At 40.1% G+C, this 23816-nt stretch overlaps 1 protein-coding gene across 3 annotated transcripts in view; it reads left to right on the plus strand.

Annotated features, from left to right (window-relative positions):
• The window catches only part of KCNB2 (potassium voltage-gated channel subfamily B member 2), a 251054-nt gene that overhangs the window by 212014 nt on the left and 15224 nt on the right, over positions 1-23816 (plus strand). The gene's annotated exons all lie outside the window — the stretch shown is intronic.

Consider the following 23816-nt stretch of genomic DNA (forward strand, 5'->3'; position numbering starts at 1 on the left):
CTTTTGGCCAGGAAAAGTTGTTGGCTCCAGGGAAGAAGAGTAGTAACTTTGGTAAGTTTACAGGCTGTCCAGGAGACCACAGATACACTAGAAACTGTGCTTCCTAAATAACATATGCTGTTATTGTTTAATGGTCTTTACCAGTGTGGTTTTTTGAAAAAAATGTGTTAGGATTTTACTGCTGCTTGTCTTGCAGTCCCCTGAAAGAAAGATCTAGACCGCGTCTAGTATAGATCCACAAGTGTATAGAATTAAGACTAAGCTACACATTATGTTGCAAGCATCTTGAACTAATGTGATTAGTTACAACCCTTCTCCTTTGCCACCAGAAATTATGCCCAAAGGTACTTCAGTGCAAATATTAACTGGAGGTAATTCTTGACACACAAAATTTGAGGGAAAGGGTGGACCTCATTTCCCCACACCATGGACCCAGTCCTGAGAGCCAGTGTGGTGTAGTGGTTAAGAGCGGTAGTCTCGTAATCTGGGGAACTGGGTTTGCGTCTCCGCTCCTCCACATGCAGCTGCTGGGTGACCTTGGGCCAGTCACACTTCTTTGAAGTCTCTCAGCCCCACTCACCTCACAGAGTGTTTGTTGTGGGGGAGGAAGGGAAAGGAGAATGTTAGCCGCTTTGAGACTCCTGAAGGGGAGTGAAAGGCGGGATATCAAATCCAAACTCTTCTTCTTCTTCTTCTTCTACTACTACTCTTCTTCTTCTTCTTCTTCTTCTTCTTCTTCTTCTTCTTCTTCTTCTGTGTCTTCTTTTCTAAGAAAAGTGTTGTGGCCACTACTAAGCACATTACTTAAAGATGCTTTTAACAGAGTGTGTAGTTTAGCCCTTAGATGCCAATTTCCAAGCATGTCAATAAGCCAAGTGAGAAAGTTCAATATTACAAAATATAGTTGGTACCAGACAATCCATTTCCACTAAAGACATATGTCTAGACTAGGGAGAAAATGCCAGCATTTTGAATGAATGAATAATGCAGCAGTTATTTTATTGTAATGAAACTTATCAAAATGTGTACTGTAATGGCCATGACTTTTAAAGAGGGGGGGAAAAGAACCTTGCTAGCAATAAAGTTGTTGTAGGGAAAAGTACTTTTGACAACAATGTAGGTGCAGTATAGAAATAACTGTTCAAATGTGATATTCACTGCTCAACTAGTTATTACAGGTTGGCAGTCTATAGAATGTATAATCATTCAATCATTATTATTTTTTATACCTTTTAGCACCCCTCAGATTTTATTTTATAGATTTGCTTTCTGTAAATGTTAATTATGCCTGGACATTTATTTTAAACTTGGTATACCACACAGTTTGACACATCAATAGCTCAAAAAAGGATAAAATATTTTTGGTCTATTATTAAATAACACATTTAGGACTTACTAATACATGGGGTTGTAAAATACAACTTGGGGTTCTGTTCTGAGCAATAGGGGAGGTCTTTGCTCTGCTCTCTGTTTACATAAAAATGTTCGCATTATATTTACCAACAGAGGAAGATGATGGAGGACACCGTGGGGGCGGGGGTGGGGGAAGCTGCTGTATAGGAAGGCAGAGGACAGTTAAGGGTAATTGTAATAGGATTTCTATATATAGCAAGGCTGTGCATCCACTCTTAGCACTTTATTCTTTCCTTGAGCGGGTTGACAAGCCGTCTGATGTACCTTCAAGTGCATTTTAGAACAGAATCAATTTTTATGGCTGTATTAGATTATCACATAATCAAATGGCATGCATCAGATCATAGACCACCAGAGTCAACATCAATATGAATGTGAATAAAGTCCAAGCATTCCTAGTGTGCAAGATATTCAGTGATTACTATACAACCGTTTTCAATTTCACAAACATGATTTACATATTAGCTTTTCTTTCCAGCATAAACAAGTCACACACAATTGAATGAAAGCAACCATTTTGATTACTGCTATTAATTTAGATCGGAGAGGAGGTTGTGATTTAAGCTTATGACATTTTTCCTGTGCTATTCTCAGCACAGAGGTGACTGCTGCTTATGATTTTGTTGTATACATTTACAAGATAGAAGCACCAAGTTCCTGTCCTTGGTGGACTACACTGCTGAAGGCAACGCATCAGATACAAATATTTGAGAAAGAAAGTAAGAGTAGAGAGAGAGTAGGACAAAAGATGTACGTACCTCTGAACATAGTGTCAGCTTTTTCCTACATGCTCATCTTACAAATCAGTTATTATTTAAGCGCAGATGTTTCAAAATACTTGTTTTACATTTTTCCCAGAATTTTTACTGTGAGTTTCATATAGCCCCCCAAAAAGGCATAGGCTTAAACAAAACAAAACTATACTTTATATCGGAGAGCCTAAATAATATAATTTTTGTAATAGTGCTCAAATAGCCATAATACAATAATGTATGTTCCAAATTACTGGTGGACCGAGCATGTTTGCTTTTGAATGCCATTTTGGGATTTTAAATGTTCCTCCATCAGCTAGTGAGATATACCCAGTATTTTAGTTTATTAAACTGCAAGTTGACTTGCTTTTAAAAGAAAAAAATCCTTTCAAAATTTCCCAAAGGTGTGTTCAGTCTGTGTAAGTAATAACTGTCTTCACTTCTGGATTTTGAATAAGTCTTGTTGAAACAATGGCCACAGTTCTTGTGGGAATTTAAAAATAAATTGTGTGGATGCATACTGGAATAGAGCGTGTTTTCTAGATTAATTGGGCAAGCTACCTTCCATTCATTATCCCAGTAGCAGAACACCCAGCAATAAGCAAATAAACTCCAAAGTGCACTTGGGATTTGCTAAAGTATGGATCATATTGCAATAAAAAATCCCGTTCAGTTGTTACTGGAGTCAATGGAAAAAATCCAGGAAAAGTAAATTACTGTACAAAACTGGAAAGCAAAAAAATGTGGCTGCGTGTGCCATGTATAAAATCTTTAAATCAGATCAACTCTGAAAGTTCAGAAGTAATGGACAGCTAATTTATAACTACTTTTGGATTGCAAAGTACAGGGTGAATAAACTACTTGCCTGTATCTGAAGAAGTGTGCATGCACATGAAAGCTCATACCAATAACCAACTTAGTTGGTCTCTAAGGTGCTACTGGAAGGAATTTTATTATTTTTTATTTTGTTTCAACTACTTGCCTGTGTTACTTTGTGTAGGTATATTTTGGCTTTTAGTGCAGATCTTCCTTAAAACATGTTTTCCTTGCATGTTTCAATGCATAAAGCCTACAACACAAGGCAGATACATTCAATATGCTTGGAAGTCACAACAAAATGTGCTCTGTCAACCTCAATATAGCAAGTATATCAAACAAGATGCTGCTTCTGGAAAGGGTGCTAATATGCTACTACAGATTTTTATCTCCTGTCCTAACATGTTAGGGAGCAGCTATATTGAGTTTACACAAGCCCACAGATAAGGAAAAACAACAACATTAAATCAACCTCTATATGGCTAATCACAGAAATAGTGGTGTTGGGCTGAGCTGAAATGAACTCCCAGTTTTCCTACCCCATTCCTGGGCAATGAAGTGGGGTGGATAGCAGTGCTTCTGGGGTAATGAAATGCAGGCAAAATATTTAAGACTGCAATGCCAAGGTGAGCTCTTTCTATCAGATGTAAGCTTGCAGCAATATTATTCTTTGTTGTTGTTGTTGTTCAGAATCCATCTAGGAATGGCATCACATAATGACATAGTGTTGCTCACAGAACACTTCTAGAATGAAATGGCAGGCAAAGTGTTGTTTTGTTACAGAGGTCCCATGGGAATTATGCTGTGTCACCACATATAAAAGGTACTCCGGACCTAGGTCCAGTCGCGGACGACTTTGGGGTTGCGTGCTCATCTCGCTCTATAGACCAAGGGAGCTGGCGTTTGTCTGCAGACAGCTTCCAGGTCATGTGGCCAGCATGACTAAGCCACATCTGGTGAACCAGAGCAGTGCACAGAAATGCCGTTTACCTTCTCTCTGGAGCAGTACCTATTTATCTTACTTGCACTTGACGTGCTTTTGAACTGCTAGGTGGGCAGGAGCTGGGACTGAATAATGGAACTGCCGACCTTCCGATCAGCAAGACCACAGCGCCACCCGCGTCCCTTGTCACCACATATGCTCCTAGATAAATTTCTCAGTCCTAGTTAAATTTGCCAGTATTGGAATAAGGATAACAGGTTGCTATTTTTTATGGGGTCAGTTAAATATAGATTTTAATTGAATAGATTTTTCCAGAATTCCACAACACAAAACAGCAACAAAGGAAAATAGTACTTGGTCCAGTTAAGGCATTGTCATTAGATCATACAAATAAAGCATGGCCCGGAACGGAAAGTCAAACAGTACATTCTTTTACCATATTTAAGCAAAGGACCAAAATTGGTTAGGAATCAAGTCTGGCAGCATGGGTCATTGTGAAAGTGAAGGGAGGATAGAGAGTTTCTCAGACGAGTATTCACTTCATCAGCTAATTTGGCAAGTATCTTATTTACATGGTTTTGGAAGAGAAGGTAGTATTTATTACTTTTGTATCCACCCTTTGCCATGAGGCCTCAAGGCCAGTTACAATAATTTTAAAATACAATATTAAAATCAGGTTAAAACCAAGTCAATATAGTAGGAGGTTCCTAAAAATATGTCTCAGTTGTCAAATACGGGAATCCTGAGCAGTGGAGGAAAAGGGAATGCAAAAAGATCAGACCATGATGACCATATTAATCCTTCAAAGTGTATAAAATCATTACAGCAACCATTCGGAGAGCATTGTTGATGATAATACAGACATCCTGACACTGGCAATCTAACAAACATCCTGGGATAAAAGCCTGTTTTCTTTTCCAAACAGCACTCACTTTCAGCACCTGTTTTCTTTATTCAGTCCACATGTGATAGAGCTCAACTGCTTGACAAGTGATAATTCATATACAAATCTAGAGAGAGGGTTTTTAACAGAAGTAACAAAAATAGAAAATAATAAATAACAGCAACAACAAACTAAGAAAATATACACAAAAATACATTATAAAATCCATAAAATGGGATTCTCCAAATACCGTGACTCCCTACCCCCCCCCCCCGCTTCCTTAAAAGTTTTTCCCCCTTGACTGCATATCATTTCTACTCCAACTTATTTATAACCTCAAATTTCCTATACTATCTCTAAAATTGCAAGTGTTCTTAAAATCCTGCCAATGTATTAACTTGATTACAATACTTTTGCAAATACATAATAAACATTTCCCATTCCTGTTAATTTTGCCATTTCAGCATAGTCCATTAACTTGACAAGTTGTAATTCAATGGCTTTAGGCTGAAGACTGGTTTTGAAATTTATTTGCTCAAGGGTAGCCGATTGATTGTCAGTAACAGAGTGCCTTCAGAGGTTGACATGTTCTTCCACTGATTTCTGTGTTGTGCTTTCTGATGTCAGATTGCTGTTACATTGTGTTGAATCTGGACTGTTTGTCACTGCTGAGAGGCCACTGCTGACCCACCGGATGAACTGCTCCTGTTTCCAATGTGAGATAGTGCTTGTATATCCATTGTAGACATAGGTTAGTTGCGTGGCTTATCAGTAGAAGTTAGCCCAGGCAAAACACTGTATCTGAAGTGGAGCATGTCAGCTTAAGCCCAGGCATTTTCTGCCCATATCATGCCAATTTTCCAAACGGAACAAGATCCAGTGTTGGTGTAAATCTTGAGCGGGGAAATTTACTCAGCAATTGATTGGCATAATATAAAGTCAAGCATATATTTCTTCTTCATGCTGGCTTTTTGATATACTGGAGGCCTGTTTTGTGGTGGTTGTTTTTTTAAAAAATGTCAAGTACCTCATTTCCAAACAGCACTCACTGACAGCACCTGGAATTGCATTTATTTTTGGAAATTGTGCAAGAAGCAGGTCTGTAATGATTTTTGCTCCACAGCTGAATGAGTTCCATAGCCTAGGTTTGTCCTCATGAGCCCTCCAGTTGGTAGGCAATCCTGGGGGGCGCAGAATGACAAGCAGCGGCTGTGCTGTGTGGAAGGAGGGCTCTATACGGAGCCCTTAACCACCCAGTAGAATCAGTATAACCATGGAAAAGCAAAAGTTACAGTTACCACCCTTTAGACATCATGTTTTTCTGGTGATTCCAGTCACAGGAGTGACGTGATCCCCTCACCTTCCTTGCCTGCAGGATGACATCAGAATGTTTTGGGGGCCTCCTTGAAATTCCAAGGTCCCTGTGGTTCATATGATTGAAGTTATATTAAAGGTCCTAGCAATACACAGGCGGGACTGAACCCATTGTTCATACTGAGCAGAGGTTACCCCATATATGGGTCTGCTGTCAGACATGTGATGAGGGCAAGTTCAGCAGTACCTATGATGTCAGCACTTGCCTTCAGCTGCTATGATTTGTGTTCCTTCCCTTATAGCTAAATCATATTTATTATTCTTTGTTCTAGCCATATCCTATTTTCCTTATACTACACACAGCATTGGAAAAGCCTGTTGTACTCATTGGGTTGTGGCCAGTTAATTCTTACACAGAGTAGACCCATTGAAATCAATTGATTTGAATTGGCCCTTTCTATTTCAGTGGGTCTACTCTTTGTACACATTAATTGGCTACAACATTGTCATTCTATAGTCCTATTGCTCTGATTAATACATTGCAATAAATAGACATTGTGTTAAGCAAAACTTTACCCATTTTAAAAAATATATGTGACCCAAATGTTGGTTTCCATGCAGCATAATAGGGACAGACTATTTCATAGTAGCAAAGCATGAGATTTGTCCCATGTTTAGTTCCCACTCTCTCCAGGAAGTGGGAGTTGTGTCAGGAAAAAAGCAACACCACACTGATTGCTTTATTTTCTGTATTTTTCAAAAAGAGAAGGTAAAGATATTTACATACATTGTTGATAACTAGTTTAGATGCAAAGTTAAGAATGTGTAGTAATTTATCTTGCGGTAGTGTTCTGTTTCAGTGATTTCACTTCTAAGACACCAAATGATTAATTCCCTTGGTGCTGCCACTTGGCCTAATTGGTCTCTGTATACAATGCAAACAGAAGGTCCGCTTCCTTATTGGCTCAATAAAGACTTTATTATATAATGCCATAGATACTGACCAATCTCATTTATCATTATGTGCAAAACTCATTTTTTATTTTCTTTTAAGGTAACCTAGTGCCATTTCACACATTGCATCTTAAGGCATCAAACTAAAATAATGCAAAGAGGAATACAGCCAACCAGGAGTTTGCACATGAGTGTATCATATAGGTGGCCTCATCAGGGAGCCAGGATTGGCTGCGAATCCCTGTCAATTACAATCCCTGTGAACCCAGTTACAAACTAAGGTTTGTTCCCATGAAATGTATGAAACAACCTAGCTGGCAGTGATTTCTTTTCCCACCTAAAATGTTGTTGCTGAGAATATCTGTTATAATAAAATGAAGCATGACCCAGGCATGGAAACCATCTGAACTAATTCTGGACAGTTTCCTTAGCTGTGGTTTCTAATGATAACACCAAACAGAGCATACCCCTAAATGCCTCCTTGCTGCTACGTGGTTGCTCTCGGAGTTCTATTTCAGGATTTATATTTCTCCCCAAAGGGAGTTCTGAAACTCAGGACACTGTGTGGTTCTGTGCAAGATCAGCACCTGTTTTTAAAGTTCAGGCCGAAAGTGATCTGGCAACGCAGCAAGAGGATTAACTGCCGGGACTAATTACAGACACAGTTGCAGGTACAGGCCAAGAGGTCAGGTGAAATGTCATGTTGGCAGGATAAACCAGCCAGCCCACGCAGAAAGCCTGAGGAAGAGAAGCAGCTTGTGAGGACAAGGAAAGAGGGTGGGTTGAGAGGTACAGGGTATCTTGCAGAAGGGGATTGGACTGCTGCAACAGGGAGTACAGGTAAACCGTGGCTTATTGTATAGCAAGGATAGCTTGATACAGGGCCATACTGTAGGTTCTGTAGCTGTAGCTGTAATAAGTCTAGGGAGTCCATACAGGGTAAATGTCCACATTGTCTGCAGTATAAAAGCATTGCGCTACATGGCAAGGCTGGGTGTCAGCCACTTTTCAGCACCACCCCATATGCAATATGGAGTTGAGTACCGTGGACAACATTGCAAGGGAGTTATAAATCCTCCCTGTTTTTCAGGCCTCTCCCCCTAACATCTGCATTGAGAGCAATTGCTTTCTTGATAAGTAAAGGTGAGACTGTAGCCCAGTGGCAAAGCATTTAGTTTGCATGCAGAAGGTCTGAACTTGAGGTCTCTGGCATCTCCAGGTAAGGTTTGGGGGAAGTTCTCTGAAACCCTGGGTAACTGCTGCCAGTCTGTGTAGATAATGCTGAGCTAGATAGACCAATGATCTGACTCAGTATAATGCAGCTTCCTATTTTCCAAAATGAATACTTGTTTATTCAAAAAAGGAGCAACTACTATGGGGGTTTTCCCCTATAAAACACCCCCCAAAATCAGTTTTGGCTCATATCCAGTTCAGATACCTCATCCGCCTCTTTCGTATCACATGACATAGAATAATTTTTGTTAGATAAATGTTTAGTTTAAATTTATTTTGTGGGTAGTGGTTTTCTGAAAGAACCTTTTGCTTCCTGTGCTGAAATCAATTCCTGCCACTCTAGGATGTGTGACACACAGTGTTTTATGGTTACAAAATGTGGCTTGTGTTTGTATCGATCATAAAGTGCTATTAAATTCTGCAGCTCTGTAATAAGATTATAAAAATCAGGGCAACAGCTCATTTTTGGTTTGTCTGACACATTAGGCATTCTTGCTCATTATGAATTGAACGGCTACTGTGAGCTTCCCTTAAATGATCAGCCTGGGCAATTTCCTGTTTAGTGTCCCAAAAGTGCAAATCTGAATGATTTTCTCATGTGCAACTTTGCAAGCACGCCTACTCTGTTTGGAATCTGAAATTTATACTCTGCTCTGAATGTATCTAGGCATAAACCAACAATAGGAATAAAACTGTGCATATATTGTCTTACGATCACATGTTGCCCTTGTGGATCATGCCAAAGTATTTGATCTGGTAATCTGAACACTTACTTCCCACAGATTTCAAAGAGCACTGAGTAGACAATGAACTAACCAAATGTTCAGAAGCGTATGTTCTTGTCTGTCATATACATCTAGTCTATTATTAATAATATGAATAATTTTATTATTTGTACCCCACCCATCTGACTGGGTTGCCCCAGCCACTCTGAGCGGTTCATTCATACATGGTTAATCTGCAATCTTGAGCCCATTTTCTAGTGAGAATGCCCCATTGAACATAGTGGAACATACTTTTGAGCAAACATTCATACGACTTTATTCATCATCACTTGACTGTTCAGCACTTGATAACTGGCAGCAGGCAAATGTTGAAAGCATGGTGTTCTTTGCTAGAGATGTCATGATGTGCATATATTTACATGTCAAGGCCCCATGACATTCTCCAGGGATTGAAAAACTAGACAATACACAGTATTTTGGTTTTATGGGATTAAATAAGGCCACAGTTTTATTGGTTACAGATGTGAAGGTTTTGGCCATGGGCATTGGGATAAGCCACCCGAATACCACTCCAGCCCCTTGGCTGGCAGTGTCTCTAAGGGTAAAGCCAACTAGAAGAGATGCTCTATGACCTATATCAAATTGGGGCATCCCCCAAATGGTCCCTGTTGGAGGAGTGGTATGGCCTAGCCTCCGTCTCAGCGTCAGACAGTAGCCACACCTCCCAGATCCTTTTAACAGGATACCCTTACTCGTGAAGAGTCAGGCAGAGGCTACAATCTCCCCTCCATCCAAGATCTAAAGTTACCCAATGCCTGTCTACCTCACAAAGTTGTGGCAATTGCTATGAGGTTGGCGAAAACCAGTTGGTTGGTGCCAATTTGCAAAATGGGAAAATTCCCACCAGCAAAGAAAATAGAGGCCAATTGGCCTGGTAGGCCCACAGTATATCCTGGCCCTGGGAGAGGGGCCAAGTGCTACCATTGGACAGTTGGTCCCACACCCAGGGAACGCCCACAAAGTCCTACCACCATTGGCCAATTTGGCAACAGACAGGCAATCTGGCCTGCCATTTGCCGGTTCACTAAAACAGCCCAGGACCCGCCCACAAAACTGCCTGTCCTAGAAGGCCAACAGACTTCCCAGGACTCGCATGACTGATCCAGGACCTGGGGTGTTCATGGGCATCTTAAATCACATTTTACCAAAAACTCGGGGGGGGAGTGGGGAAGGCTAACCATAACATTCCTCTTCCTTATTTCACAAACAAATGATCAATATCAATGGGAGCTGCTTTTTCTCTGAGGTCAGTTCCGAATCAGTACCATGAAGCCGTGTTAAAGAGCAAAAAATGTGTTCATTGAAGCATAAGACCTCACAGTGCTCTTGTATGGTATCCCGGTGTGGTGTGGTGTGGTGTGGTGTGGTGTGGTGTGGTGTGGTGTGATATGTATGGCATATGTGTTCTCTGTCATGAAAATTCCACCATATTCAAAGCCTTGTATTTTCTAAGGGTATCCCATTCTGCCAGTACAACCGTTCCACAGCCCACCCCCATACAAGTGGGTGGCAGTGATGCCAGTATCAGGAGGACAGCTATGTGACACTCTGCAGCCAGCCAGCCATGCTGCTTCTGCATATGCTGATACCAGAAATCACTGCTTAGCTCACAATTAACCTTTGTGTCATATGAATGGAAAAGGGAGCAGAGTGGGCTGAATCCTTCACACAGCTGGACTGTCCAGCACAGCTGTGTATCAGGTGTCCATCTAAATCCCTTCTGGGGAGCACATTATATGTTGTAGCTTTCACATATTTATAGTAATGAATATGCAATCCTTTTAATAACATTCTCACATTAAAGAATTGCACTCCTATACTTGTTAACTTTTCTCACTGATTCCTTTTCTTGTTAAAAAAACTATATTGCAAGAAAATCCAACACAGACTTTCTATTTTTGAGACAGCATCTCAACTTCACACCTAACTATGCAGATTTAAATAGAGACATATTGATGTTCAGAAACAGCTGGTATAGCCAGACAACTCTGTGTTGTAGCCATTAAAGGACAGTCAACTGTAGGGTGACAGGACTGTGAGAGCCAAGGTGAGTCACCTTATCAACATTTGACTTGCCTCCATAAATATAATCTGTTATTCCAAAAATCATATTCCATCCCACAGCACAGGGGGAAAAAACCTCTTTTTGTTGTTGTTTCATATCCTGTTCTAATTTACTAATTTAAGTCTGACAGTATTACTGCGATGTGAGGAGTTATATTGCTTTGGCTAATAGGTCATCTTCATTTTATGTATATTTTATGTGTGTTAAACAACTTTACATATGGAAGGATTTTATATCTACAATCTGTAGCATACAAAGATGATCCTCTGGGAACAGCCAAATGGGTTCCATTTCTTATTTCAGTTTACTCAGAGAAAGCTGATGTACCCATCCTATTATTACAACGAGTATCAATAAAAATGCGAAAACAAAACATAAGAGGCTACTGTCCATTTAGAAGAAGCTTTATCAGCATCTACTCTGCTCCCTTCAGGGGAAAAAAGTAGTTCTTCACAAGACCCTGTGGTGCTAGTTGGGAGAATGATTTTGATTTTACGGCACTGTTTCTATTGCAGTAAACGTCTGCCTTCATGAGTCGATGTAACTCCAGTACCCATTTCTTTTTAGTCAGATTGGATAATGATATAGTTATGGCCACCAGCTTAGATAGCTTTAAAAGAAGATTAAACAAATCTATGGAGGATATGGCTTTCAGTGGCTACTAGGCACAATGGCTATGTTGTACCTCCATTGCCAGAGGTTGTATATGCCTCTGAATACCAGTTACTGAAAATCACAAGTATGAAGATCACTGTTGCACTCAGATCCTCCTTCCATGTTTCCCATAGGCTTCTGGTTGGCTACTGTGAGAACAGGATTCTGAACTAAAGGGGTCTTTGGCATGATCCAGCAGGGCTGTTATTATTTTCTTAATGCATCACAGTTTGATAGCCAGGAGTATGTGCATCCAGTTCTAAAAGAAAATACAAATTATCTGCAAATGAGATGAGAATCATAATGAAGGATGAAAACCGTATCAGTTTGTATTTGTCTTTCTGACCCCTGATGGCTTGTTGATCAACCTGGCACCTCCTTACAGCTTCTAAGATGTCATCAAACCTCAGCCTTAATTTTCAAGTTGTTCTTTGTAACTATGAAGTCCAGAAACTCAGGGATAGCTAGAGCAAAGTATCAGGAATTTCAGTGTTGCTTGTTTTCCCAGTTACCCATTTCAATGTGAATCTGTTTTTATTTCATATTTCCAGGCTTCTAAGCATGGGAGAAATCCCAAAACATGTTCTTATATTAGAGTCCTTGGCTGATTGGGCAAAAAGAAGAGCAGGGTGCAAGGAGCTAGTACAGACCAGATACTAACTGACCTAGCCCCCCAAATGCAAAGAGAATGCCTGCCCTTTGTTCTGGGAGCTAATTTAGAAAAATACTATATGTAAATTTTTTAGGACAAACATGAACTACACTTCCTTTTATTTCAGGGTGGTGTAAAGACCCAAGGCATCAAAAAGTATGGGAAACACTGTTTTGGGGCTGAGAATGTTGAGAGCTGAAGAGCAGTGGCCCAGACACTGTAGGCATACAGTCCGCATGCTGCTGCATATGCTTGTAAACATGTGCAGCCAATGCTTTCACACATACTGGGTAACAAATGTTCTACGGTTTAATCCCAAGGGTCTGAGGGACTGAAGCTCACAGCGCTTAAATACTAATATGCTAATCCTAACCTCTGGTTCCAAGAGGTTAATATTTTGTTTCGGTTTTAGTGATTCATTCTGGATAAGGCGGAATCATACATTAGTCCAAAATTGATTTATTCATTTAAACCTTTGGTAGAGGAGGAGACATGAAAAATGCACCTCATTTTTAAAACTCAGGCTGATAAGCAACTAATTTAAGTAATTTATCAAGTTCCAAAATATAGAAATGAAATGGCAGGAGAAAAATAAATAGGAGTAAATGTGTGTGTCCTGACTCATGCCTGGAAAATGAATGGGATGGAAGAAAAGCAGCAATATATTTGCATAAAAGGAGGTTTTTGCATCCTCATTCTGAGGTTGAATTCATCAGGATATTCTGCTTCATTTAAATAAAGAAGGTACACAAGTTCCCATTTAGTCCTGTGCCATATTAGAAATTAGACCTTTTCTGCTGCGTAACTTTGACCAAGAAGGTTGTGTTCACATCTGCTTCACGCTAATGACACGGGGTTGGGGCCAGTCTATGCTTAGTCATACTTAAGCATAGATGCATTAAAACATAAATCTTCTTGATTTCAATGGGCCTACTCTAAGTATGTGTGGTAGACCTGAATCCAGTCCATCATATTTTGATGACCAAGTGTGAATGGAAGAAATCCAACACTGAAATTGTATCACATATTCAGCTTCTCAGTGCTACGTACAGCTTATTCTGTGGAATAAAACTCACTCGTGAGGACTACAGTATTTGGAAACTGTATTCTCGCCTGCTATGTGGTTTTATGCATGTGAAAGTTTCTTATCCAAATCAAGCTGCTTTGAAACTGAATATCCGCAGAAGTTGCTTTATGTCTTGTTGAATTATATATCGTTGCCCCCACCGCCGCCCAAATCATTCATAAAAAGCACTATTCAAAATCTTACACACTCCACATGTGCTTTTCTTTGACACAATTTTGTTTGTTTGTTTGTTTGTTTGTTTGTTTCATTCATTCATTTCTATACCACACTTTGGCTCATACTGTAAAATGAATACAAACCATTAAAAGAAAAAACAAGGCAGCAAAACTGAAAGAAGAAATAAAGCTAGCAAATGTTCTGTTTGTGCTATTAACTTTACTCCTCATTTGCATTTAAATAATTAGTAATATAAAATTCATTTCACACATAGTACACATTTTCACAGCTCACCATGGGTGGGACATCCTTAGCATTCACATTTTGCATATGGGCAACTGATGAGACTTGCCCAGAGCCATCCAAGAAAGGCAGAAAGGAGCTAGGATTTGAGCATCCTTCTTCCCATGGGTCTACCTTGGGCTCTGCTTCCTTCCGTAAATGGAAGGAGCCCATCCACTTGTGGAGGGGCAAGTCTTCACCCAACCAAGAGAAAATAAAATAGCTATCCCAGTGGACCCCATATCAAGAACTATTAGAGTATGACAGCCGTGCCTTTTCAAGAAACTACCCTTTTTGCCGCACAAAAAATGAACCTCTTTTCAGGTAGAATCTAAATGTCATTGTTCACAGCATTCATAGCTATTGGTCTGCTTGTGAATATCCAACAACCTTCACCTGGAATATAGGAATATTTGAATTAATGGCCACATCAGTTTAGGAGTATGGCTGTTTCTAGTTACTAATTGGTGATGAGCTTGGAAACCTTTCATCACAGAAGCTACAAAGACATGCCCTTGGTAACATCATTAGAAGTTCTTAGGACTTAAAACCTAAATGAGGCATGCAGTAAGATGCCAATTAGTAAAACAGTTTCACAAACCCAGCAATATGGAGAAAATGCAAGGTAAGCCACCCTACGCTTTTCAATAACCTCTGGCAACCTTCCAAATGCAAAAGAAAGCCCCAAGTCCATTGGCTCATCTAACTCAGTGTTGTTGACACTGGCAGGCAGCAGCTCTGCACAGGTGGTCCCCAAGCCTTACGAAGAAGGCTGGGGATGAACCTAGAAGCTTTTCATGCAAAACCTGTTCTCTCCCACTGAACCACGACCATTCCAAAGATGGAGCCACATATGATAGGGGTGAGAAGAATATAGCCTGGAATGTACTGATGGATCTCTAGGTGATTTGCAGCAGATCACCAAAGATGTCTGACTCCCAGTTGTTTGACAGTAGCAACAACAAAATGGCACATCCACACCAAATTAAGCTGCTGAAGTGAAGAAAACTTGGGGTAACCAGAAATAAATTTTGCTTATGGGAGAACTGTGAGCTCAACGCAGATCTGTCACTCAGTAGAAGTCCCTGTGTTCAAAGGCCCCATGGGCTGTACTCAAAACAGTGCTAAACGGAATATTCCATTAGTGGCAGAATTTCTCCTTGCACAGCAGAAGGTTCAGCCTCTTTCCTCCCACTGCTCACCCCTTAAATCTGTTCTGGGGATTTCCCCAATCCTCTCAAGCAGATTTTGGGAGAGCACAGGGGGAGGAGAGGAAAGGAAATCCCATTGGGCAAGTGGAACCTGTTCCACTTGCAGTTATTTAGTTGAATACCACACTTAGTACTTTTAATTCAAAGTTTGACCAAACTGCAGGAGGCAGTTGAAGTCAGGAGTGCCTGGCGTGCTCTGGTCCATGGGGTCACGAAGAGTTGGTCACGACTAAACAACAACAATATGTCATTTGTCCCTGACTCCAATCAGTGGCTAACTGGGTCTAGTAAAACATAAAGTAGATCCCTCAAGCCCTCTCCTGACTTGTGGTTTACAGTCACATACACACCTGAAAGAAGACTGTGGCACACACACACTCCCTGGTCAGATGAATGTTCTCCAATATAATCGTTCCAGGAAACAAATACTAGTTCAGTTCAGATATCAAAAGGGTGCAGAGAAGGGCAGCCCAAATGATCAGGGGCTTGGAAGAAGAGGATGAAATATTTGTAGCTTTTACAGTTTAGAACAAAATGAGGCGGGGGGGAAATGGATACAGAGAAGTTTTTTTTTCCCCTTCTCATACATCTGGAGCTTTGGGGTCATCCCATGAGACTCACAGGTAGTAGTTTGAGGACATAGAAAAAGGAGATACCATTTTATACAATGCATGATTTGTTGAATTCCTGCTTCCAGAAGTAGTGGTGGCCACTAGCCTAGATGCCTTTAGAAGCAGATCAGACAGATTCATGGAGGATGAAGCAATCAATGGCTGTTGGTTATGGTGGCAACATGGAACGTTTGTGTTCAGAGGCAATATAACTCTGAATAGCATTTGCTGAATCACATTTGCTGAACAACATTGAGGGAGGGCTCTTGCCTTTGTGCCCTTGCTGTGAGCTTCCAAGAAGCATCTGGTTGGTGTCCATAGCAAACAGAATGATGCATAGTGTGGTGTAGTGGTTAGAATGCTGGACTGGGACCTGGGAGATCAGGGTTCAAATCCCCACTTACTTAGCCAACAAGCTCACTTTGTCGACTTGGGCCAGTCACCATCGCTCAACCTAACCTACATTGCAGGGTTGTTGTGAAGATAAATCATGGAGAATCTTGTGTGCTGCCTGGAGCTCCTTAGAGGAAAGGTGGGATATAAATATAATAAATAAAACTAGCTCAGGATTAGCAAACACTGTGCTGATGTTGTTGAATTGCAACTCACATCATCTCTGACCCTTGGCCATGCTGGCTGGGGCTAATGGGAGGTGGAATCCTACAGCATTTGAATGACACCATGTTGGCTGCCTCTTCATAAAATAGACCTTTGGTCAAAAACAGTAAGAACCTTTGTATATATATGTCATTTATTCTAAACCCTCCTACACCTTATTAGGCCCCCTCAAAGACAAAAAAAGAAAAGAAATCAGAAGTCCTGCATGTTAATCATCTTTTCTGCTGCATACATGCTTATTTTCATAAAGTTTTCTTCATCCTGTAATTACAGTTCTTCACAATGACTGGTCAAAAACTGAAAAATAAAAAAAGAATGCTTTTATGAGCTTTCCTGACCAGTGCTTTATCTTCTTGTCATTATGCTTCCAGATATCTTAAGTTGCATTTAATGATAAGTCACAACATTTTCATAAAGGAGCATTTCATATAGAGCTGCTAGTCTTGCATAACCACTGGGTGCAGAAATGCAACAAACATCTTCCCAAGGTCCCTGTCTGAATGAAGGACTAGGAACTTTTGTCACTGTCGATAGGCGCTGGCAGTCAAAATAAATAAATGTATTATAAACTCATCCTCAAGAGACTTGGCTGTCTGAAAATGTAAGTATAACAAAAGGGTTGTTTCTAAAGACTAATAGTGTTTCTTGTGACTATTGGAATATTTATTAAGTCTGTTTTTATCCGATGACCTTGTCTTGCACTGATTTAGTCACTACTGCTACTGTTTCACACTCTTAAGTGCCAGCAGTGTTCTAGGTACTGTAAGGTAGATAAAGGTAAAGGACCTTTGGGCAGTTAAATCCAGTCAAAGGCGACTATGGCGTGCAGTGCTTATCTCGCTTTTCAGACAGAGGGTGCCAGTGTTTGTCCACAGACAGCTTTCCAGGTCATGTGGCCAGCATGTCTAAACTGCTTCTGGTGTAATGGAATACCTTTGGCTGGACTTAACCATCCAAGGGTCCTTTACACACACACACACAGAGAGAGAGAGAGAGAGAGAGAGAGAGAGAGAGAGAGAGAGAGAGAGAGAGAGCCACTGCAGACATTACTCTGTAGAAAATGCATCTCTGCCACAGGATCAATGCACAGCATGGAATCATTGCCTCCTTATTGCATGCACACATTGTCAAGCATGTAATGGTGAAGTGCAAATAGGCACTGCATTTTCCTGTTTGCACACAGAATGGTTTCCTCTGTGTGTGTTTAAAAGTAAGCAATGGCTCTCAAATGAATTGTGCTGAAATGACTGGAGAGGGGAAAGATGGCACTAGAGGAGACTACCATAAAGTAGTCTGGAAAAGGCAGATGCTGAAAAGGAAGAAGAGTATTAGGAGAATTTATTATCTCCATGGACACCTCCAGAATGTCAAAGGAGCCTAGAAGTAAAGCAAGGGTCTTCAGCTTGCACGTACTCTCTGTGGTTGCAGCTAGGAGGCCTGTGGCACAGGAGAATATGCTACAGTTAGCTTTATTCAACAAGGAATACAGCTGTTGCTGAATATATGTTAGATATCTATATATACATTATTGCAATTACAGTGTTAAAAAAAGGCCATAGTGGTCTCCAGGATGAGAGGCCAGGATGGTATAATAGAGACATCTGCTGGTAGAAACAGAGAAACTTTCTTGGAAGCCACCATAGGGTTTACTTGTGAGATCACCTTTACTATGGTAATGACACTCCTGTTAGTGACAGGCTCAGTGTAACACCAGTACATTTAGATGCAATGTACAAATCCTCAGACTTGCTCTTCTGAAACAATGAGATCTCTTTTTTTCTTCAAGGTGAGCATCACCAGGCCATGAAAAATGCAGTGTGTGTAACCATAAACATGTAGAAGGATATAGATTTAGCAATGCATAAACATTTTACAGTGTCTAAGTTCAGATAGTATGCATTGTTTCATTTAGTCATTGACTGAAATGGCTTTAGAAATATTTGCAAAATACTTTAGGTCAGAAAATAGCTTGTGACAGCTGAACTGATAGGCTAAAATATTAGGTTTATGGTCCAGTGACATTAGGATAATGTGCTGAATATAGTGTTTCATATGAATACTAAACATAAAATAGATATGATCTCAACAAAAGGCAAGGCAATAAGAACTAAACTGCACAGTCAACAGGATCACGGGGTACCTTACATTGAGTTAGTACCATTTCAGACTGCAGATGTGGAATAGTATCTTTGAATACTCCTCCATATAAAGGCTATTCAGTTTTAGCCTAATGTTCCCCTTAATATGAAAGGATACCCACCCTAAAGCATCTTCCTAACTACATCTGCATGTTCCAGAGCCACCGGCCTTAAAAGGTACCATCCTAGTCAGAAACTACTTGCCAATTACTGACTAGCTATATATCATTTCAAATATACTAACCAGGAATGACTGGTAGAGTGGGGCAGTGCCATAGAGGCATCCTGCCTTTCTGTACAAAACTATGCATATGTACTCAGAAGTACCAGTAATTTATATTGTGTTTATTGGAGCATACTCTTGCTAAGTGTGCATAGGATTGCAGTCTTTTAATATGGACTGGAAGCTTGAAGTTAACTTTAAGTATTGTCAGCCAGGCAGAAGAATCAGCCAAGTGTAGATCAGGAAAATAATGGTGGAGTTTTGTAGCTATCATACTTTTAAAATGTAGTTGAACAAGGAAACCTGTCTGACAGATAATGACACATATTCATTTAGGACAGGTTCAAGCGCAGTGTGCCTATTATTGTGCATCTGTTGGGGCTAACAATAGACAGAGATGACAAAAATGAATGTTGATTTATGAAACCTTGAACTAAATGGGAGCGTGAGTGTAAAATAAGAATAAAGAGAAAATTCAAAGCCCAAGATTCAAATGATAAACTAAAGCTGTATTAATAGTGCCTATAGCAGACTAAGTATAGTAGAGCTGGGGTGATACAGTGGATTGAAAGTTCTCATGTCAGATGTGGGAATTTGGATAGATAAAAGTATTTATGGTCCAGTAGTGTCTATGTCATATTGCACCGTACTCTGAACTGGTATGGGGAAACAGTTCTATGTTTTTTTTGGGGGGGAGGGGTACAAAAACATCATGTACCTCTGCAGCATTATCAACATTTCCTCATATTTGGGAGCAGTTTACAGCTGTACAGATTCTAGAATGGATCTAAACAAACAAACAAGACCTCGTCACACATAATCAAAATCACACTACTGCACAAAGTTTTCCTCAGAGCTCTCCAATCATACTTCACTCCTTTGGAAATCAACTATGCACAACAAACTTCCAGTGGATTGGGACCATTAGGTTGTCTCCAGTGTTGGTCCTACTTAGAGTAGACCCATTGAACTGAGGGGCCTAATTTAGTCATGCACTTTAATTACAGTGGGCCTAGGATTAACATTCACTACAACCAAATGGTTTGAGACAACTTTTTCTTTAGGCAACAACCTATCAACCAAAAGTTAAGAATGCACATTATTTTATCACCAATCTATAGCTGGCAATGGTTGCCTGTCACAAAGCTTATAACACTACAGCTTTTTTATTTTAAAAAAAATCAGTAAATATTATATTAAAAATGGAGGGGGTGACTGCTTGTAATTGCTTATAATAATTTATTTCATATATTCTGCCCAGTGCTCTTTTTAAATTATTTATGTGATGTTTTTAAGCTTGCATTTTACTAATTTCCTGCTGCCAGTGTGGTATTTAGCATCTAATTTTCAATTGCTGCTATGGCATTTGGCATCAAGTTCTAATAAAGCTACTGGAGAAGCACACATTGGGCTTAATAGGCTTTAGCATGGTTCCCAAGTTGTTCAAATGAGATGACTTATCTTGCACATTAAGTACCTCCTGTTCATTTATCATAATGCCATTGATTTTATGTCTAGACAGCCTCCCATTCTTCAACAAAATAAAAATTACCTCATCTGACTTAATATTTCACCGTAATATTGATGATGCATACTTCCAGTGTTCATAATCCTGCTGCCATAAGTTGACAAAATAGCAAGGGAAAACTACATAGTGTATTGCTTACTTACAAATATGCCACTAGGTTTATGAAACTAACCAAAAGCAGTATCAAAGCTTTTTTCAAAAAGTCAGTGGATATATCTGAATTCTATTTTTATTTTCTAACTTTTATAGCCCACATTTCTTCTGTCACAGAACCCAAGGCAGCATACATGCGTTCCTAGGTGGTCTCCTATCCAGGTAGTGTTGTTGTTGTTTAGTCGTTTAGTCGTGTCCGACTCTTCGTGACCCCATGGACCAGAGCACGCCAGGCACTCCTGTCTTCCACTGCCTCCCGCAGTTTGGTCAAACTCATGCTGGTAGCTTCGAGAACACTATCCAACCATCTCGTCCTCTGTCGTCCCCTTCTCCTTGTGCCCTCCATCTTCCCCAACATCAGGGTCTTTTCCAGGGAGTCTTCTCTTCTCATGAGGTGGCCAAAGTATTGGAGTCTCAGCTTCAGGATCTGTCCTTCCAGTGAGAACTCAGGGCTGATTTCCTTCAGAATGGAGAGGTTTGATATTCTTGCAGTCCATGGGACTCTGCAGCATCAAACCTTCATAGCTTCAGCAAGGTGGTAGACAACATGGCATCCTTCACATGTTATGGACTACACCTCTCATCACCCATGATCATTGGTCAATGGTTGAGGATGATGGGAGTTGTAGTCATGGGCATAGCCAGGATTTGGGGGATCCACCAAAGTTGTTGAGCTTTCTTTGATGTGACAGTCAATGAGTTGTACATTTTCATCGGCCAAGATGTACTATTTTAGATAATTGTTGGTGTAGAGCAGTCGGTATACCCCCATGTGCATGTACCAAGGAGAAGGGAAGAGAACACTATTGTGACATGGGATGATCCCTTTTTGTGTACGCAGCTGTGTTTATACTAGGAGAGATTACAGCTTTTGATATGAGACAGAAACCCATTTTTGTTGTTCTGCAAAGGAGCTTGTACAGTGAAGTGTGGTGTAATGGTTAGGGTGTTGAACTAGGACTTGAGAGACCAGGGATCACATCATTACTCAGCCATGAAACTCACCATATGGCCTTGACCAGCCTAACCTACCTCATAGGGTCGTTGTGAGCAAAATATGGAGAAGAGGAGAGTCATGTATTCCACCTTGAGCTCCTCTGAGGAAAGGCAGGATATAAACAATGAAAAAACAAAAGATATAGGTTAGTTGATCAGGAAGAATTCTGTTCTTTTGGGGGCAGGGGAACAGTAGCTTGATTTGTACTATACTTGCTATATTTGAGTTTGAACTTCATTTTCCCAGCTCATTACATTGACTGTGTTTTAATCATAGTGACTTAAATTTGATTATATCTTGAAAATTCTTGCATAGGTGAAAGAGATGGAGGAATTTCTGTTGTACTACATCTTTTATATTTCCATTCTTCCTGTTCCCGTTCTATATAATGATGTTGAAATTGTTCTGTTATAGTGATGGATGTGGTGAAGAAGCAAATTAGGTGCACAGGAACAAAGCCAGCTTTTAATGCCAGTTAAAAATTGGAGATGTACCAACAGAGATTACTGAGATGTACTAAATATTTAACACTACGGAGAAAGAAAGGGGTTTTATTCATTCACAAATTACTTCACAAAGACAGAGTTGTATCTGGAAATATTCCTAACACTGTCCATACTTTGCTGTCTTGTAAGGGGAATGAAACGTAACTCACAGCAGAAGAGATGTCTCATCTGCATGCAGAATATCCTAGTAAAACAAAGAAGTAAAATTAACCAATATTTCTCCTGACATTAAATAATCCAAGGGAAATATTGGAAACATATTTTGTTGCCTTCTTTAAATGGGAAACATAGATTGCAAGCCACTAAAACAGTAGAAAATAAGAACAATCATATTTTGAAAGAGAGCTGCCTTGCGGTGTAACATTAATACAGTGAAGCTGTTGTGCGAGACATCAACAATACTGTACCCATAGCTCCCCCAACCCTGATAGCTGTGGGGCTTTTCTAACTTTTTTTTCACAGGGAGGGAACACTTCTGGTTCTTGCTACATGAACGCTTATTAAATTGGATCCCAATCTAGTCCAGCATCCTTTTCTTACAATGGCCAACCAGGTGCATATGGAAAGCCTGCAAGCCTGTTTGACTGCAATTTCCCACAAGTTGAACTAAGGTCCCAATGAAATCAATGAGACAAATTAGTCATGACTTAAGACCCGTTTATTGCGATGGGTTTAAGCTCAACTAACCTATAGCACAATCCTGTCTACTCAGAGATAAGCTCCACTGAGCTCTATTGGACATACTCCCAGATGAGTATGCCTGAGACCGCAGCCAATGTAGGTAGGTACGTGGGTATTTGCTTGCACCTATGTGTCGTTGGAAACAAGATGGCTTAAAATGAACAATTTTCCAAAAATAGGGATAAAAGGATATGTATGTTTTGGTACTTTACAAGTCCAAACTGAAATTCAAGGCAGAACACAGTTTGCCTTTGTACTTTTCATGGAAAACAGAAAATTACTGTTTTCTCTGAAGGGGAGAAATTGCATTTCCAAATGCTGCACTTCGGTAAATTCATTGAGCATAACATTTTCTCATGTAATCTTAAGGCTGTCCATTTTCTTTCAGCTTTCAAATAATTGAACTAAGTGATAAAAAGTAAAATGCTAAAGGATGTTGAGCTTCTTTCTCTTCCCCCACCTCTATACTTCTTATTGTGTAACTGAAAATGATTTAAAGACTGTGGAATATGTCAGCTGATAGAACATTTCTCGGAACATCTGTCTTACTGTTTATTGTACACAATAGCTAGCATCTGAAATGTTAAAACTTTATGGAATGGAACACTGCTGTTAGGCTATTGGCCTCACTGTAATGTCCATTCCTGGGGCACTATATCCAAGTGCTCTGTCTCACCAGGTCAACTGCAATGCCGCAGTGGAGCTGTATGGTGGTTAAAGTGTTGAACTGCAGCCTGAGAGGCAAGGATTAAGATCACCACTCAGCTATGAAACTCATTGGGCACCCCAGGGCTGGTCACTGCCTCTCAGTTTAACCTACCTCACAGGGTTATTGTGATGATAAAATGAAGAAGGGGGAAATCATGTACACTCCTTGAATGACAGATAATTATGTGTGTGGTGTGTGTGTGTGTGTGTGTGTGTGTGTACACACCCACAAAATATCTACAACTATGCCATCACATATATTTCTCTAATTTGACAAATGTTAATGACTGTTCATCTTAAGAATATGGTCTGATTTATACATATGTTTGAAGTTGGTGGATTTTTGCCAAAGTCAGTATGACTTGAACCCAAACTTCACTCCCACTGGTGGGAGCATCCTCTGAGCAGACAGAAGTTGGGTTCTTTTGCTGATTTCCCCTCCTAGACCACAAG

The sequence above is a fragment of the Podarcis cretensis genome (genome assembly GCF_951804945.1).
Source record: "Podarcis cretensis genome assembly, chromosome: 7".
NCBI classification, from domain to species: domain Eukaryota; kingdom Metazoa; phylum Chordata; class Lepidosauria; order Squamata; family Lacertidae; genus Podarcis; species Podarcis cretensis.